Below are 19,839 nucleotides of genomic sequence, written 5' to 3'. Positions count from 1 at the left end.
TATATATATATCTTAATAAGAAATAAAGTATCGTATTATTATTGGTATTAAAACTTCTTTATTACTTTTTCACTTCCTTCGTAATTCTCATAAAACTGAATATCCACAATGACTGAGAAGTTAGAAGCACTTAGCTGTCACTGCGAAGGACAATGGTTCGATCCTCAGTTGCGGCTTCAAGCTCACCCAGCATCAGATCGGCGGCCGCATGTTTGTATGGGAAATAAAGGCGGACTGTGAATAATACTGACCACAGTACTACAATCAAGATGTAGGTTTCAAAATTTTGGTGAATTGTTGATCTCGAATTTAATTTTACGGTCGGTGTCCATTCTTTGGTTAGAGATCCTTAACACAGCAATTGTAATTTAATGGGTACTGCCTTTTTTACAGTCTGATTATATGTTTGCTATAATGTAATTACGAGCGATTCGTAATTTAAGACTTAAATATTTTTCTACGGACTTCATCTGCAATCTCTGCTGCTGGAGGCTGTCCGTATTTTCACAAGAATTTTTTTAACAGATTATATGTCTTTACTTTTAATTCTATCGTAAAAAGTTTTTTCACAGACCCTTACAGACTCAAACTTATTTCAGTTATACAGTAATTGATTCAATGCAATAATGCCCTGAAAGAATGAAAAGATCAAAAATTCTAGTCAAACTGAAAAGAGAAAATTTTCGGAGAATTTTCCCATTATTGCAGGCACCAATATATAGTTTAACGGCTATGAGTGGTCTTTCTGCGAATCTTTTTGGAACATATTAGATTTTGCTCGTCATATTTCTTTGAAAGAAACCTTTTCGAATGAATCACTAGAATCTGATTGCTGTATGCAAGTTTTATCAAATTTGTTCCAACTGAAGTACTGAAAAAGTTTCTTTCTTTTTTAAAAACGTAACTTGTCAGTTGGTATGTTTACATTCCACTTAAGATAGCAGGGATTTTATTTCAGACGGAGATTAACACCATCAAACTGAGTTTCAAGCTGAGTTTTATTCGTTACATTAAAATTTAATATATTTATCATGGTTTGATTTAATTGTAGCACTTTAGAATCGAGTGAAACCAAATATATATGCTAAAGATCTTTATTATTTAATAAAAAATAAACTAAATAGTTGAAATTAGTATTCAAAAGATTATTTACCTTCTTTACAAATGAATAACAGACTAGAATTAAATTTGATACAATTATCATTGAGTGAACAATTGTGTTTAAATTCATGAACGTATGAACATATTAGAGTACTAAACATCAAATATAGTTATCAGATAAAAGATAGTTATTTAGAAATTAGTTACTTTTTAAAATATTCAGACAATTTATTAACAGTTGAAGACTATAAGTGCAATACTGAAGAAGAAAAGTTGTTGAATTGTTATTCACGAATCAAGTCGAAAATTTTTGTGAATATTTTAAGGCTAAGAACTCATCGAAAATATGTTTACCTATTTCAAAATTTTTGTTAAAGAAATATTTCTGAATACACCACTAGAATTCAACAGTAATTACCACTATAGATTTTTATACCTAAATATGATGTCAATTCATACATTAAGAAAAAAAACATGGTAAAAATTAACAGAATATAAACAGAATATAAAAATTAACAGAATATAAACAGAATATAATAATTAAACGAATATAAGCAGAATATAAAAATTAACAGAATGTAAACAGAATATAAAAATTAACAGAATATGGTAAAAATAAACAGAATAAAAAAAATTACCGTGTTTCCAGTTCAATGGGAACACTAAAAGCATGATAATGGTTACCGAATCTCTTTGGTAATGATTTTGGTAAAATTAACGAAAAAAATACTGTTTTATAATAATGTGTTAAAATTACCATATTTTATCATTACACCTTGGAGCATGGCATAAAAACCATTTATTTGGTTCAATTTACTTTTCAGTTTTTCTTATTTTACTAAATCTGTGGTAATAAGAACTATAATTTTGAAAACCAGAATTTAAGTTAAGAAAGTTACCATATGAACGGAAATATTACCGCATATTCTGTATTTTTTATTTAACGGAAATAATATAATTTGGTGTTTTTTTTTTCATTGCAGTGTTCAACAAAGTTTAACTTTACAAGTGTAAACTATAACAACGAAAGCTTAAGCTGAATTTTGGTGGCATAAGTTTCTGAATAATTAAAGCTTTGTTCTCATGTTTTCAGTAGGAACTGCTTTTCTTGTTTTGTTGTACTCTTGTACTTTTTGAAGAATCCTTTTGGAATCATAAGTGAATGAATTTTGGATTCACTCACTTAAAAAATTGATTTAATGATTGATTTAATGATGATTGATTTAATGGCATTAAAAAATTGATTTAATATATTTTTTTAGGTGTAGGTAAATAAATAAGTCATAAATAGGCAACTATTATTTTAAAATAGTTTTTGAATTATAAATTTAAATTACTCATTTGTAAAAGAGATTCTAGTATTAATCATTTTGTGAACTAACCATTACAGACGTGTCTTTGAAATTGTGCCATCTTTCTTATTTCTCCACGTTCTTATTTCAAAATAAAATTGTTTTACAAAAAAAATTGTGTTCTGTACAAATCTCACGTTGTGTTTAAATAAAAATTTAAACTATATTTGCATTTTAACTATTAGAAAAAAAGAGCTGATCATCCAGTTGAGAAAGCTATTTCTTCTGTATTAATGACGTATTTTTAAATACTTAAAAGTAAGGACGGCAATTATTATTTTAATTAATATAAAATGAAAAGAACTGATCACTCTGTTGAAAAAAATATTTCTTCTGTGTTGGTTACGCAATTGTAAATATTTTAATGATATTAAAATATTTATTATATAAAAAATTGTTACTTGAAATTAAAAGTTAAAAAAAAAGCTGAATTTTTCTCTGTTTTGAACACATATTTTCGAATACTTTAAATAATTATATCAACGGAAAATTTTTATTTCTCGTTTAGGGAAAATATATTTAAAAAAATATTTTTTATAGTCCAGAAGAAGACAATTTTTTTCGCGTTTTGATTGCTAACATAAAATTGTCTTTGTAAGTTCAATGCTCCAACGTAAACTAATACGACACATTCAAACTTTTAAATTAATGATAAAACTAACATCACGCACTAATATGTAATCTTAATCCTAATAAGCTAATTAGTTTATGAAGAGTTTAATTTAATCTTCAAATTTAAAATAGAAACTATTTTAAAGTTTCATTATTCAGAAACCATCGTTTTAAAGTTTTCGACGATCATTAAAGTAAATATTGAAAATATATAAATAATTTAAAAAACAAGTTTTTATGTAGAATTACCATAGTATAAACAGATTTTATCATTGCGCGAAAAAGTGTTTTGATTCTTTTACATATTTCCACAGGTGAGATGAGAAATGCGAGAAGGGAAATTAACATAAGAAACTCCCAAACTTGTGACTGTTTGCTTGCTTAATTATTGGGACTGCTTTTAAGGTTGTTGCTACTGCCCATGTTTTGAGGGTCGAAAATTTGAATTAGTAGAAAACCGACAAAATTAATTGAACTAAAACAATACTAATTTTTATTCATTGATATTTACTGCTCTTCCCGGTTAAATTAAGTAAAATAGATTTTTAGATATTCATCCTCTCATAATAAATATTAACAACACAGAGAAAAAAATATGGTAAAATTACCGTACTGTATGGTAAGGACATTTTTTTTACAGAACTTATACAGTATGATCCCATACTGTTACCTATCTGTTGTTAATTTCTGATTACGTTAAGTACTAGCAGTATTAGACAAGCTGAAATCGGACATAAAGTGCTTCTTTCGTTATCTCTCGAAGTAACCATTGTTGGATTTGCGGAATAATATCTATAGACATCTTCCTTTCAAGATTATTAATCCTTAACAATTTTTTACACGGTAGAAATTCTAATCTTATTAAAAACTAAGAACGCAATTAACATAAATTTGCTCTTTCATAGAAATATGGAGAAGTATTTAAAAAATAATCATGGAACTGCAACGTTTTTAAATACATCCTAAAATACAGAAGATTATTAAGCGTAATAATTTCAAAATAAAGCAATACAAACGAAAGTTTGAAATTCTTACTCAACGAAAGCATATTTAAGGCAGATTATTTTGCTTAGAACTTGTTTCAAATACCTGCAAGATCTTTTTTGATGGATTTCACCATGATTAAATAAGTTTTTGAAAAGACATCTAAATTGGTGCAAGAAAATAAATCTTTCCTCCGGCGACGTGATTATACCCATGAGAAATAATAATTCTCTTATTTAAAAATGAAATTTTAGAATGTCAGACACAGGCTCTTTTCGAAACTAAGAATTTTTTTTCTTCGGAATTCTCGTGGTCGAAACTTTAATAATGAACTTCTTTTATGCTTCAAAAGAAATTCTATTTAAGATTCTAACAATCGGAAGGGAATATGAATGTTTTTACCATTTATAATTAATGACTGGGAATGGTACACTCATTTTTTATTTTCATTTTTGCAAAATTTAGAGTGCTAATATTTTTAACTTACATAAAAAAATACTTTTTTTTTTGTTGATAATTGAACTATTGCATTCAAAATTGCATAATAAATATTAAAAAAAATTAAAAAAAAAGATGTTTATGTTTAGTTTGGTTGGTTTAATACCGGTTCTTCGTACAAGTTGAAAAAAAGGATATAAACAATAAATTGGTATTGATCAAAACACTTCAAAATTGTGCACAAAACTGGAAGACGTATACCGACAAAATTAATTAAGCTAAAGCAATATTAACTTCTTTTCATTAATATTTGTTGCCCTTCCCGTTATTAAATTAAGTAAAAGATGTTTTTTATATTCATCACATAATAAAAAATACAAACAAAGCTGGGAGTGAAAATTATTGCAAGTTACCGTACTGTATTGGTAAGGCCATATTTTTTTTTCAGAACCTATACAGCACGATCCCATACTGTTACTAGTCCATTGTAAATTTCTGATTACGTTAAGTACAGGGACTCTAGCTGAAACCGGTCACATCAAGCGCGTCTTTCGTTATCTTTCGAATTAATAGTTGTTGGATTTGCTGAATAATATTGGAAGACATCTTCTTTTCTGTCTCTAAACCTTTTAAATTTTTGAAAATCGTGCTTTTTACACGATAGAGATCTTTTGCACATGGTTTATCTAACGTCAATCATGACTCCATCTTTATTTTCTACCCTTTAGGGACACGGTGATCCACTATAAAGCTCAAATAGTGTTAACGTTAGAGTTAGAGAGCCCTATGCAAAATCTTTTGAATAATTCTGTATAATACACTTTCATTATTATTTCATGTGATTCCGTTTTTTCTAATTTGAAGTAAACTTAGTGTTCACGCGCTTCACCATTTTACAATATCTCCTGTGTAAGTAAGAGAAAATTATGCATGCATTTGTACTGTGAACTTTATAACACAAATGAAGCATTTTGACGTTGACTAAAAATTTAAGTGTTTTTGTTGTAGAAGTAATAATATATTTTTTAAAAATGTTGCTGCTAAGATGTTAGGCATTAGATTGCTTCTTAATGTTTCTTTTTTTTATGAAATAAAGAACTATTTTAATGATTTAAAAGTTCTTTATAACCTAAATTTAAATAGCATTTTCATGAGAATTGCTATAAAATGGATTTCTGTTTGAGCAATGATATCTAATTTTTTTATCAAAAATATAATAGTTAGTAATTGAACATAAATGCATAAATTTTCTATATATACAAAGGCAGGCAATGATAAATATTAGTTTTTAAATTATAAAAATATAGGAACATGAAATCGAGTTTTTACTATTCTTCAAGCTCTTGTAAGATTAAGTCACTTTTTAGTGAAATTAAAACTTCTTTTATCACCTTGAATAAAAATATAGTGATGAATAACACTGGGGATCAAATTTTAGCTGTATTTATGCGAATACTTTATCCTGCTTAATTCGAGTGTAAGGATTTCAAATTAGTATTGTTCCTTAGGTTACATATGATTTTTATCTGTTTTCCGTGCGTTTCTGAATAGTTCATAATAGGTGAAGCACCCCTACATGCGTACTACGACATTTTCGAGCATAATTTTCTAAGTAATTTTAATCCTGCTGATGTGCTTTAACTTTCTTTGAAGTTTGTCGCAGCATTTATGTGATCTTCTGCTTTATACAATTTTTTTAAACTTGTACATTTCGACAAAAAATTGTCTAAAAATGCCATTAAGAAACTGTAGCTTGGAGAGAGAAACCAATTACAGTTTCGAAATCGGAGATATAAGAGGAGTACTTAATATCTATTAGAAAATCTCATGCAACAGAAAACAAAACAAAATTTTTTTCCGCAGTATAATGATTGAGAAAAGTCATTGCTATATTTATTTGAAATAAACAAAAATATATTAAAATTTCGTAATATTATACATTTTTTGGAAACCCAAGCTTTGGCATTTGAATAAATTTTATAGCATCTATTGAAAAAAAAATTTTAAAATAAACATACATGCTTACGAAACGTTAAAAAATAGAAACGAAACCAATTTAAAAAAAGAAAGAAACTTTTAGCTGTATTTGAAAATACCTGATTGAATTACTTCTACCATAAATTACTAATTGATTCGTAAAAATGACAATAAAGGAAAAAATAGTGGCCATTGATTTAGAGATAGGACACTGAATGAAACTCAGGGATTAGAGTTTCTAAAATGTTGACACAAGTAACGTGTAATATGTTAATCACTAAAATGATTGTGGTTGTCATTCATAGTTAAATCATGAACAAGAAGAAAATTTCAAAAAAATCATATTTGTCAGGAATGGAGTCCAGTTTTCTTACAAAGCTAAAAGATATTTTTATGGATTTATTGATGTTTCCATAAATATTTACATTCATTAGTATCATTAGAATTTTTTTCGTTTTTTCGAAAAATCATTAGTTTTCTTTGTGACAAATATGATTTTCCAATTTGCATCAAAACAAAGTGAAAAACTAATATTTATTTTCCAAGCGCAATCAGTTTAATAAGTCGTTTAAAAAGGTTAAAAACAGATATTTATTGAATATGAAGAGATTTAGTACTTTGTATTAAATTAAAAAATAAGTACTGTAGAATAAGTACGTTGGTAAAGCCTTTGATGTTAATTTAAGTACTGATTACATTACATTAAATTACATTGTTATTTTATTTTACTGATACTATTAAGGTTAAATCTTTTTTTTGCTATTTAGCATAAAATATGACAACTATATGAATATTCTATTGTATGTAGTTAAATATTTCAAGTTATATTTCGATTTATGTAAATAACAAAGTTTCAGTTATCGCAGTTGAAAACGCGATATTACAATTATTCTTAATTATAATAATACATAGTGATATTACAATTATTAAATTTTCAGTGTTGAATATATGCTTTCATTCAATTATTTCATAAAATACTTATAGCGATGCAATTAGCACAATTAAATATTCTTAATATTTTAGAAAGTTAATTTTAATATATTAGTTACTCAAAATTAAATTCAAAATTTTGCCTCTAGTGGCTACGTATAATTATGCTATAATTATTACGAATTAATACTACAATTACAAGCTTAACTATTACAAGCTATATTATTAATAAATACTGTTATTTATACATTATTCTTAAATAAATGCCTATAATTATTTTATTAAGTAATCATAATAAAGAAATTAAAGTATATAAGTAGGCAATTAATATTTTTAACAAAGCAAAAGATATTTAGAAATGGATATTGAATAATATATGGAATATGAATAGCGCTGCTTCTGTAATAAAGAAATTAAAGTATATAAGTAGGTAATTAATGTTTCTAACAAAGCAAAGGATATTTAGAAATGGATATTGAATAATATATAGAATATGAATAACGTTGTTTCTGTTACCTGTGTATATAACTATAAGGCACATAACTAACGTTGTTTGTGCGCTAGTTTCTTAATGGCACAATAATAACGCTTATTTATTTCAACTAATACCTTTAACAAAATAGTCAACATTTTTAACGAAACAGAACTGCCAACTAAAAAAATAAATTTTAGTCTAAGTTCTAAAATTCCACGGCAACTAACAGCTGTGTAAGATTAATGTAGCGCTTGTGTTATTTTTTTTTGTTTTGCATAAGAAATAGTTTTGTCTTTAGAACGAATTAAAAAGAATAGTTAATTTTGTAATTTGATAAATAAGACCAACAGAAATTATTTTTTAGATATTTCTCTGATGTACGAACTGAGAAAAAGAGTATGGTCAAAACTACCAGAGTATGATAACATTTACAGTATTTCGTCAACATCAAAAAACTGAATAATTTTTACCGATGCTCTTTGGTAAAATTTATAATAAAATACGGTCGTATAATCTGTGTCAAAATTCGATAAACTTGGTCAAAATTTCGTTATCATGATATCTTAGAACATGACATAGAACCATTTCATTGCTTAAATTTACTTTTCCCTTATGTATTTTTTACTTAATGTGGGGTAATAAGAACTATGACTTTGAAAACCTGAATTTCCCGTCAACCGTTATCATATGAATGCCAAATAAATTTTAAAAAAGATTACCAAATGAATATTTGAAATACCGAAAAATTTGTTTTTATTAGCCAAAATTATGTTTATTTTATTTATTGATTTATTTTTTTATCAGAAGTGTTATTACGATGCAGCTCGGTAATTATACTGTAATTTTTTTCAGAGCCTAAACGCACATTTTTTTAGAAAAGACGAAGGTTTAATCACATAATATTACAAATATTATAAAATTGTACAAGGTGTAAAAATTTTTAAAAAAAGAATATTTTAACTTTTTTATTACCAAGTTAAATGTTTAGTAACAATTTTATGAGATGTAACTTCGCACAGCTATTTGGGCTAACAGCATGAATTTTGTCCCTATTGTTCCAAATAAATAAATAAAAATCCGATTGAGAAAAATAAAGAAAGAAATATCGCACAAATCAGGAAAACGTTTTCGCTTTAGACAAAGCTGTACTTTCAGTTGTTTTCTCTAACTTTTTGCTTCTATATCAGGCAGATTTGGGACTTTACAAATTAATGTTACCAACAATTGAATTTGTCGTGTGAGTCAAAATGTACTGCTATATACAGTGTCCGTTTTTGGCACAGCACACACTGTATAAAAATTGGTTTTGCTCGTAAGAACAAAGAAAAAAAATCAAGAAAATCACATTTTTTCTACACTTTAAAGGTAATGCCTTGATTTCAAAACATGACTTTCTCTGTTTTAGCTGTTATCGAATCCAGCGGCTCTCTATTTTTTATGGCTACGGGACCATAAATTATCTAGCATTGTTTGGAAGAACCCTAAATATATAAATAAAATGTTTTTAGCAGCCGTGAACATGTCAACCAAAGAAAGACGACTAATTATTTTGATAATATTTAATGTGAAGAACGAATTTTTTTTTCAATAATCGTGTTATTAATTAAACTCTTAAAATAATTGGCTTGATATCAAGCAGTTGAATTCGCAGGCCTGGAGTGGCAACTAGTCTAGCTCTAAATTTCTTTTTTGGTGCATGCATTAGCTGAAAATGAATAAAATAAGCTGAAGTTCTCGAGAAAGAACTCTAGTAAATTTTCATAACAGTTTTCAAAGAAACGTAATTCATAATTATTGAATTTGGTCATTTTTATTTCGAAACCAAAAGTTAGACAAGAAATACTGATGTAATTTTCTTTATAAATTTTGTTACTTTTTTACTGGTAGTTTATTTAATTTCATTAAAATAACCAAACAATCAAAGAAATTATGAAATAAATTAGAATTACAGTTTAAAAAATCCTTACTGATTTAAATAATTATACTCTCGGATCTAATTCATAATTTGTTCACCCCTGGGTAAATGAAAGCTTAATAAGAACCGCTTTTTAGAAACAATTAGGAATATACATGAAATTATCGGTTATAATAATATATTGTTTAGCATAAAAAGAGCTTTTTGATAAACATGTTTTAAAAGGTAACATATAGAAATTATATAAAGCATATTTCATCATCATGTGATTGCAAAAAGAGGGAATTCCAGGGATAAAGGAGATATAAAAATATCTTTTTAAGAGAGATTACTGTATATATCCTTTTACTTCTCAAAAATTATATTTATTTTGTTTAAAAAAATTATTATTTCTCATATGAATAAGTTTTTTTTCAACAAACAACAGTTTTCAGTTATTTATACATTATTTTTTTTTAAAGAAAACTATACTTTTTTAAGCATAATATTTTAAATCTAAAATAATATAGCTTATAATATTGTTTCCATGATTTTGTTGCAATAATAATTAAAAAATAGCTTTTTTTAAAGTTTTAAATAATATTTTAGCTGTAATAGTAAATTACACGAACTTTTTCTTCAAATTTCGAAAGATATCCTCTATTTCTTCAAAGTTTTATTTAATTTTTAATAAAAGTTGTTTAATTATTGGATAAACTAAAGCATTGGAACTTATTTTACGCATAGAAATATTTATTTTTAAATGTGTAAGAATTTTAAGAATATTTTTTTACCAGGATACGAAATACTTCAAACTTCCAATTATTTTTTTTAATTTTACTTAGAGCCGTTTTCAGCATTTTAAAAATAAATATTAGAATTAGTTAAAATACAAAGAAATGAAAGTCAAGCAAAAATAGAAATATAACTCAGAGCTGATATTTAACTAGTCAGTGGCTTACATCTAAAATAGTTTAAAACAAAAGAAAAAATGATAAAAACTAAATTGAAATTAATTTGAAACATATTCTTCAAAAATAAGAAAATTATTTTTGCGCTTAAAAAAATGCAACTTAATATATATTGATAAAAAAATAACTTTTAAAAGAAAATTATCTGACGGAAGAGGGGTAAAGAGAGTTTATAAAAATTCCTTGTTTTTTACTTTTTTAATAAAGTCAAAAAATGAAATTTTTGGTATTTGTGATATATAGTATACTGTAAAAAAATTATTTCGTATTACGAGAATTTTTTGGCGATAAAGTTGCCAGGGATTAATCGCATGCTACGGAAAAAACACGTTGACAGAAATTTCATGAAACAAAACGCTAGATACTTTCCGTAGGTCAGCGTACGGCAGAGAAATTTGGCACGAAGGTAGTTGTATGCTCTCTGGTTTGCTTAATGAAGCAAATTACTAAAATATTGATTAGTTTTTGATTATTTTTTAAAGTATTCTTACTTTTTGCTTGATTGTTCGCGATTTTTGAGATATCGAAAACCATCACGTTTGAAAGAACCATTGCAGAACTTCTATATATTTTTCCATCGTTAAGTTCAGACGTTACGAAGCGGGATTTGAACCCACGATCTTCCTGGTATCAGGCCAACTCTTAATCACCATACAAGCCGGTCGCAATCGTGCCTTATTTGTTGCTGTTTTGATACCAAAGTTTTTTATATTCATATGTGAAAAAATCTGTACCTAACAGATTGCATCTGTATCAGAGTTTATTTGTTAACATAAAAAATGTCTTCTTTTGACAGATCACGATTTAGTTTAATTGTAAATTTCTGTAGTCTTAAGGAACAGAAATTTTCTGTAGTTTTAGAAAACAGAAATTTTTTGTAGGAAAGTTAGACTATTTTTATTTTTTTTAATAGAAATGTTTTACAGCATACATACTAAGCATACATACATGCACAAAGTTCAGATAAAGTTTGATGTTGAAAAATCATGATCTCAGAAAAAAAATCTATATCAACATTTAGTAAATATGTTTTCGACTTATTGTGCAATAAATCCAAATTTTTGTTGCAGTAAAAATAATGAACAATTTCTTTGGATCTTTCGAAAAACAAACAAACAAATTTTTAACTTAATAAAAACTAAAGTTTTAGCAATTATAAAACATAGTAAGACTCGTTATTCGCAATTACGAAATTGAGACATAATTTGATACTGTAAAAATCATGTTCTCAAGAAACATTCTAACAAAAATATTGTAAGTATCTAAGGTGTTTTGTACCCATTCATTCCTTCCTCAGTTAAAGTTTTCATATCAGAAGTATTTAAAGCTTTTACTGAAGTACAAGATTCCTTTGAACATTTGAAAAAAGTTTGGAATTATAAGTAGCTAATTATAAAAATCTATGGTTATAGCATTCGGGAAATATATTATGACTTGATATGCAGATACACAACCTTAAGGCAGAAATTGATGTCAGAAAATTTGATGCTAAGCTAAAATACATCGATGATTAAACATGTAATGTGCCTTTTTGCTGCTTGATTCCTCTTTTAATTCTGATGTATTTTAAATTCAATAAAATAATATAAATATAAAAACTTCTATGGAAGTTTTGAAGAATTTGGAACAGAAAAAACACATTTAAAAAACTAAGATTTCAGTATTATTAGAAAATATTAATACAGTCGAACCTCGCTAACTCGAACCTCGATTTCACGAATTTTTCGATATCTCGAAGAAAAGAAAAATTCCCTTCAAATTTCCCATACACTCAATGTTTAAAAAAAACTTGATTTTACGAATTTTTTTTTCTAATCCCTCGATAACTTGAATTTTTTCTTCATAAATAGCGTAGATTTTTTTCCTGAAAATAAAAAAATATTCCCAAAAATAAAAAAAATTTAAGAATAGAAAACCGATTCACATAATGATAAACTTTTAAAAAAAATGGACATAAAGACGTCAGTGACATGGAATGATGTGTCTTCCTCTATGATAATGAATGGCTTCAAGAAGGCTGGATGCATTAAAGATCACGAAAGTAGTCAAACAATCAATATCGTTAATTCTGCTGAAAACTGCACCGAAAGTGATTGGGACAGTTTGACCGGACTCATGAAACTCGATGACGTGGAATTTCATGACTTTGTAAACGTAGATGAAGCAGTAACAGTGTGCGGTCAGTGAGATGACAATGCTATCATTGCTCAAATGAAAGCTTCTGGTGAACTATCAGAGGAAGAGGATGAGGAAATCGAAGATTTACTGCCCAATGTTACTAACAAACAAGCACTTTCTGCAGTAGACACTGTACGGAGAATTATTGAGAGGCAGCCGAATATGTCAGAGGAAGCATTAAAACTATAGTCCTCTTAGAAAATGTTATAGACAAACTTTCTTACACATCTCTAAAGCAAACAACAATTGAATCTTTTTTTTAAATGAAAGTGTAAACAGTTTTTTTTAGAATAAATATGGAATAGTAAATAAGGTATGTAAAGAGCATTTTTCCTTATTCTACCATCGATAACATGCAATTTTCGATAATTCGAATTTTCGGTATCTCGATTTTTTTCTCCTCTCCCTTCAAGTTCGTGATATCGAGGTTTGACTGTATATTAATTAAACATATTATATTAATATGAAAAGTGCACCGAGGAAAAATATGGTTGAAACTAACAGAATGTGATCAATTTTACCGTGTTTCTGATTTTATGGCGAAAAGCATGGTAATTTTTACAGAAGCGCTTTGGTAATATTAATAATAAAATATGGTTTTATAACATGTGATAAAATTTGGTAAATGTGGCAAAATTTGATAATTTTATCATGATATCTTAGGGAGCGGGATAAAAACCATTTATTCGGTTCAATTTACTTGTCAGCTTTGTATTTTTAATTTAAGTGTGGTAATAAGAATTATAATTTTGAAAATCTGAATTTTCGGCGAACCATTGCTATACGAGCAGAAAAAATACCAAATAAATGGTTTAATTACCGTGTAGTTTGGTTTTATAACCAAAATTATGTTGATTTTCTTCATTTTTTTTTACTACAACTGTCGTTGTCATATAAGTACGGGAATTTTACGATAATTTTCTCTCTCCGAGAGATGGAGTTTTTATAAACGCGAATAATGCATCTACATAAGAAAACTTTTCAGTCGAGTTTAAACATTTCAAGGATTTGAATTATGAATAAACATTTATTGTTTTGAGAAAAGTTTGGTATACGGAAGCTACTTTGGGATCTGCATACTTGTTTGCATTGATATAAGTTTGTCTTATGAAAGAGTGTTTTCCGAGATTTCGGTTGTGAATACTAGAAAAGAACCGAACGGATGTTTTGGCTTTACTTTTATGCATACAGATATTGTTTAACTCTTCCGGGGAAATTGTAAATACAGATTTAAAAGCATTTCATAGCTATTCTTTTTAAAAATACATTTTGACCTACATTTATAGTTAATATATTTTAACTCTTCTGGCTTATATGAATTGTTTTAAAACTATCATCTTTATTCAATTTTTCAACACAATTCCATTTAATTTTAAGTCTTTTATTTTAAACACAAATTTATACACCATTTTTATAGTGTTTAAATCTACGATTTTACTGAGAAATATTATAATTTTTCTCTCATGTGTGAGTACTGATATTATTCGATCATTATATGATTTTAGCATAAAATGTGTATTTTGTGACAAATTTTGCTTGGTAAATAACTGATTTTAAATAGTTGTATTTATAACTAATTTTATCTTTTTATAAAATTATATCTAATTTTATCTTAATTATAAAAAACAATATATTTTATAATCTGGAATTTTTTGCATTTATAACTAAGTTTGTTTTGTTAAAAATATATCAAAGTCGTTTTTCATGCTAAATTAGCTTTAATATGATGAACTAAAATAAATATGTTAAAATCTATGAATAATAAAAATTAAATATTTTGAATCAAAGGAATTTTAATTTTTATTCCTCTTGGACGAATATAAAAATTCGCCAAAAAATATTTTCAGGAAAATTATGGTGTTTCATACACTTTAAAACTTTTAACTTCTTGAAAGTAAAGTAAAAAAACCCTTAAACATTAAAACAAATGCTCTTTTTTATTTACAAAATATATTTTATGATACAGTTAATGTGAAGTGTGATAAAAGGGTTGTTAAATCGTAGTTATATTACATATCTCTCAGTCGCATTTATCTCATATGTGATCATATAACTGGATCAGCTATGTTATGAATATTATCGGAAACGTTTTCGGAGGATAAATTAAACGAGAACAGAATAGAGAAACATTTATATAGAAAAGATATTTATTTTATTTTAATAACCCATTTTCAGATTTAAACTTTAGCCATTATGCTGTCAAAAGTACATAATTTACTCTTTTTCTTCTTAAAATTGAAAACACTATAAAAAATCAAGATATAATTACTTTACATAGATAATGTAACTAGACGGAGAAAAAAAGTCATGTTAAAATTACCGTACTTGTTTGGTGATCTCATTTCCGGTAAAAAAATAACAACAACATAATTCTGGTAATAAAACCACCAAACATTCATTTGGTAATTATTCCCATTTGTTTGGTAATGGTTTACTGGAATTTTGGTTTACAAAATTGTAGTTCTTATTACTACACGTTTAATAAAATACAAAACTAACTACAAATTTAACTGAATAAATGGCTTTAGTACCATGCTCTCCTTAAGTCATCATAATAAAATTATTAAATTTTTCCACATTTGCCAAGCAGTATTGTTATGAAGGTGGTTCAGTTTACCAAATCATCACCTAAGTGCTTCGGTAAAAACTCCCATATTTTTTGGTGTCTCCGTTAAAGAGTAACACAGTAACTTTTACCAAATTCTGGTGGCCTTGACCATGGTTTTTTTCAGCAAATTGCATTTATTTAAATATTTTTTAATCATGATATATTGCTATAAAATTTGAATAAATAATAGTAATAAATCCTAAACAAAATTTTAATGTTAGTAAAAAGTAATAATCTAATTGGTCATCTCAACCAGCCTTGAAGGCACATTTGAAAAAATAATTTGATGACTTATACAAAGTGTGGTAAAACTCAAGGAAAACAGCAGTAAACAATGTCAAATATGAACATATTTATGCTAAAAATAGTTACCATAGTTTGAAATAAATATGCCTTAAGAAATAAATTAATCCCGTTTAATGTTTTATAGATATTAATAACGTTCTGTCACTGTATAAATTATGAAAAAAAATCTGAGCATAACGATTTCTTTTGTTTTTTTTTAGGATATGGAGTTCGGTAGCTGGGACTGATTTGTGTTTACGGCTATACAAGCTATAGTTCCTTTATTGGTAGGTAATTTTCTGAAGAATATTTTCTTTTTTTAAATTGAGTAATTTGTAAATTCCTTTATGCCGGTTCCTTTAACTTTTTTTAGACGAGCACGGGTTTTAAAACTCAAGAAATTTGCCGCTTTTTACCATTATTTCTATTAGTTTTTTCCTTAATCCATCTTATTTTCTCTTCTATATTTGCTCGACACATTAGCTTCGGATGCCATTCAATTCTTTCTTAGTTCTTATTTCTGTGAATTTAGCATAACCTAACTTGTTCCTGAACAGGTTGAGTTGCTAGGAACAGGAACAGTGTTAGGTTAAACTGTTAGGAATAGGTTCCTGAACAGGATAGGTTGAGTAACCTAACCAACAGTTCTTAAAACATAAAATGTTTAGTTTTCATACTCATAATAAACTAGTATTGATTTATTGATATTTTATTAAGCGGTATCCATCGAATTCGTGGAGACAAAATAGAAACAGATCCAACAGAGACTTACTCATTAAAGCGATTAAAAAAAATTCGAGACAGGTCCGCTATTATATGAGATTCTAATATGTTATACTGCTAAACTAATAGAGGAAAGGGGGGAGACATTACCATTTCATGCTTTTTTACTTTATTTTCCCCTAAGTTTGATTTAATATAGATTGTGTCTGTGGAGATATTGTTTGCCCGCATACGCATCTTAAGGACATTTTAAAAATATTTTCTGATACATACACTACACACAGATAATAAAAATTGATAATCATTTTGTTGAAAAAGGAAAAAGAAACATTTATAAAATTTGGACAATATTTTTATGCTTTTTTAATAAAAAGTAAAAGGGGGAAATTTTAAAGAAAAACTTGAATCGACTTGAGTAATAAAAATCAATAATTATGTACTTAAAAAAATCAAAAATATAATATTTATTTAATTCAATCATCACTAAGGGGCATTTGTAGCTAAAAATAACAAGGGAAATTTGGAATAAAATATTGAATTCATTCGAGTAATAAAAACCAATAATTTATGTTTCGTAAAAGCAATAAACAGAGCATTTATTTAATTTCATCATCACTTGTATATTTCGGTAGTTAAAGATAACAGGAAAGAATCAATTGCAGTTCAAATAATAGATCCTGAATCAATCTTGAATAATAAGCAAAACTTAAAACGATCTTGTATCAATCTATCTTGAATCGATCTTTTATAATAAGCAAAACTCGTTGATTAATTATTTTGTCACAACTTCGCACCCAATTACACCCTATTTTGACATAACAGACCAAAATTATCCAATTTATTTCTAGCAAAAGCAGAAAAGAGAAGAAACCAAACATTATAAAGACACTGCATAAAGATAAAACTGAACGTCCATCTATTTCATGGATCAATCTGTATTTTCTTTTGTTTCCCACGAGAGTTGAGGTGTAATTGATGAATTGATTTCATGTCATATTCTTCACCACTTCATCACTCTCCAGCGCTTCCTTAAATCTCTTAAGGTGATATGTTATGAGAAAAGAAAAAAAGATCTTCCCTTTCATTCCGCAAAAGATTTCATAAATCATTTGAAAGTTGAGTATACCGGAACAGAGTAACATATTGGCGGAAATTTGCTAGCGCCAAGAGAGCTCAAGGTTGATTCCTGTCAACAATGTATTCTTAGGGGACAGCTACCACTTACGCGAATTAATATTTGTGATCCTATTTAGAGGTATTTAACTAAAATAAAACGAATAGAGGAATTTCGCTTTAATAAAAAAAAAGTTTCTTCTTTTAAGCTATCTTCATTCCAAAATGCGTATTTATGGTAGCTTAGTAGAGATCACACGATTTGCACTTGAATATATCCGACAAAAAATTAAATGCTGTATTGCAGGCTTTTCTTTAAATTTGAATTTTTAAACTTAATTCTGTAAATGAATTAATGGTTTTCACCCAGACATCAGAATTTACTGAGTGAATATGCAACAATATCTTTATAAATATAAATTTATCTGTGACCTCGACGCAATCGGAAAGATTTATCAGAATTTATTGAAAGATAAATCAGAATTTATTGTAATTATATTGTGTGTATTAAGATCTTTGTCCTAACATGTAGCAAAATTTGCAACTACAAGATCCTTAAAAATTGTAATTAAAATCTTTATGCAACATTGTAATTAAAATCTTTATTCAATTTCATACAACTATAAAATAAAAAAATGGAATAAATCTCTGTACAGTTAAGTCTGTAATCAAGTAATAGAGAAAAAAAAATGGTTACTATTTTTCTTTATGATGTTCTTTCAATCCAGTCTTTTAATTTTTATTACAAACAAGTTTAGATGCTTGCTTGCGTTTTTAAAAATAATGAGAAAACCTATATGAAAAATAATTTGCCGTGTGCGCTGCCGAGTTGGAGGGTTTTCACTACCGGGATTGTCACGAAAGAAGATTTAATAGCAAAATCTGGAATTTAAAAGAAAATAACGAATCTGCAAGCTGATGTTAGATTTAAATAAATTAAAATTGCTTCTAAAACTGTTAATTTTTTATTGCTGTTATACAATCCATTTTGATTATTTTAAACACCAAACATTTGTCGTCTTTGATTTTGCTTTTATTCGACAAAGGAACAGATTCTAATAATTGTCTTTTTCTATAAAAATTGATTAACGACTTCTAACATGGAGTCTAAAAATATTTAGTATTGGTTAGTGTTAGCATAACAAGTGTGAAGAATATTTGAATTAAAAGAAACCATTGATGATTTGATTGATTCTCAGACTAGTAATTACCGATATTTTGGTGAAAAAATTAAGAAGATATTAATGCGAGAAATATTTACATTTTCAAAGTTAAATTTCTCATATGAGCATAAAACTGGAAGAATTGTAAGCTTTTCCTGCCCTAAGTACATTTATACGTTTTTTGACGTTGTATGTAAATAGTATAATTTAGGTTGTAATCCTGGTGTTATCCGCATCGTAAATTATATATATAAATGATAAAAAATAAATTTATTTTATAGATATTTTTCCTAAAGCCCTAAATAGAAGCATTAAACAGAGACACGCCGCCATCTTGGTGACTGCAACTCTCAAAGTAGACGAAATGCGGGAATAGAAATTTCTATTTTTAAACGCCACTTTTTATTGATAAATATTTTAATATTCTTGAAGATAACTTAAATATTTACTATTTATTCTTTTTCTCTCTCTGAAATTACATGTTTTATTTATATATTTTTTCAGTGAAAATAATACCTTATCTATAAGTTAAAACTTTCTCATTTCGTCTTTCATAATCTGAAATAACTTTCTTTCCTAAAACACTTTGAATTTTTTTTGTAGTCGATTTTTATGAGGTTTAAAGGGCAGCATGATTTGGAATATGACCATTATTATCAGTGTTCAAAAAAAAAGTTTTTTTGCCCCAATAGTTTAAATATTTTTCTTCTTAATCAATACCAATCGTTATTTGATTTTTTCATGATAAAAAGTTGCTAAAACTTTTAGTACAATTAATTAAATTTAAAATAAAGTCATAATCAAAATTTTAGATGCAAATAAAAAATTCAATTCAAATTAGATGCAAATAAAAATATTTTAAAATTGCTGTTTGATTTTTAAAATATTAAATGAAATGAAAATGCGTCTGTCAAAAAAAAAAATAAAACATATTATAAATATTAAACCAATAAATTCACTTGAGCAGCATAAATATTTAAGGAAAATTTCAGAATTTTTCAAAAAAGAATAATCTTGTTTTAATTGTATTAACTT

At 26.8% G+C, this 19,839-nt stretch overlaps 1 protein-coding gene across 2 annotated transcripts in view; it reads left to right on the top strand.

Annotated features, from left to right (window-relative positions):
• LOC107453006 (relaxin receptor 2) overlaps positions 1 to 19,839 on the top strand; it is a 189,367-nt gene that overhangs the window by 11,642 nt on the left and 157,886 nt on the right. The window contains exon 2 of one of the 2 annotated variants that reach the window (XM_071182793.1): positions 16,027 to 16,092. The gene's annotated coding sequence lies outside the window, so the exon portion shown is untranslated. Of the gene's footprint in view, positions 1 to 16,026; positions 16,097 to 19,839 lie in introns of both variants that reach the window. The other variant, XM_071182789.1, reaches the window with a different exon arrangement.

This window comes from Parasteatoda tepidariorum, chromosome 1 (genome assembly GCF_043381705.1).
Source record: "Parasteatoda tepidariorum isolate YZ-2023 chromosome 1, CAS_Ptep_4.0, whole genome shotgun sequence".
NCBI classification, from domain to species: domain Eukaryota; kingdom Metazoa; phylum Arthropoda; class Arachnida; order Araneae; family Theridiidae; genus Parasteatoda; species Parasteatoda tepidariorum.
Note: the sequence above shows the minus strand (reverse complement) of the source record. Positions and strands in the feature narration are given on the sequence as shown.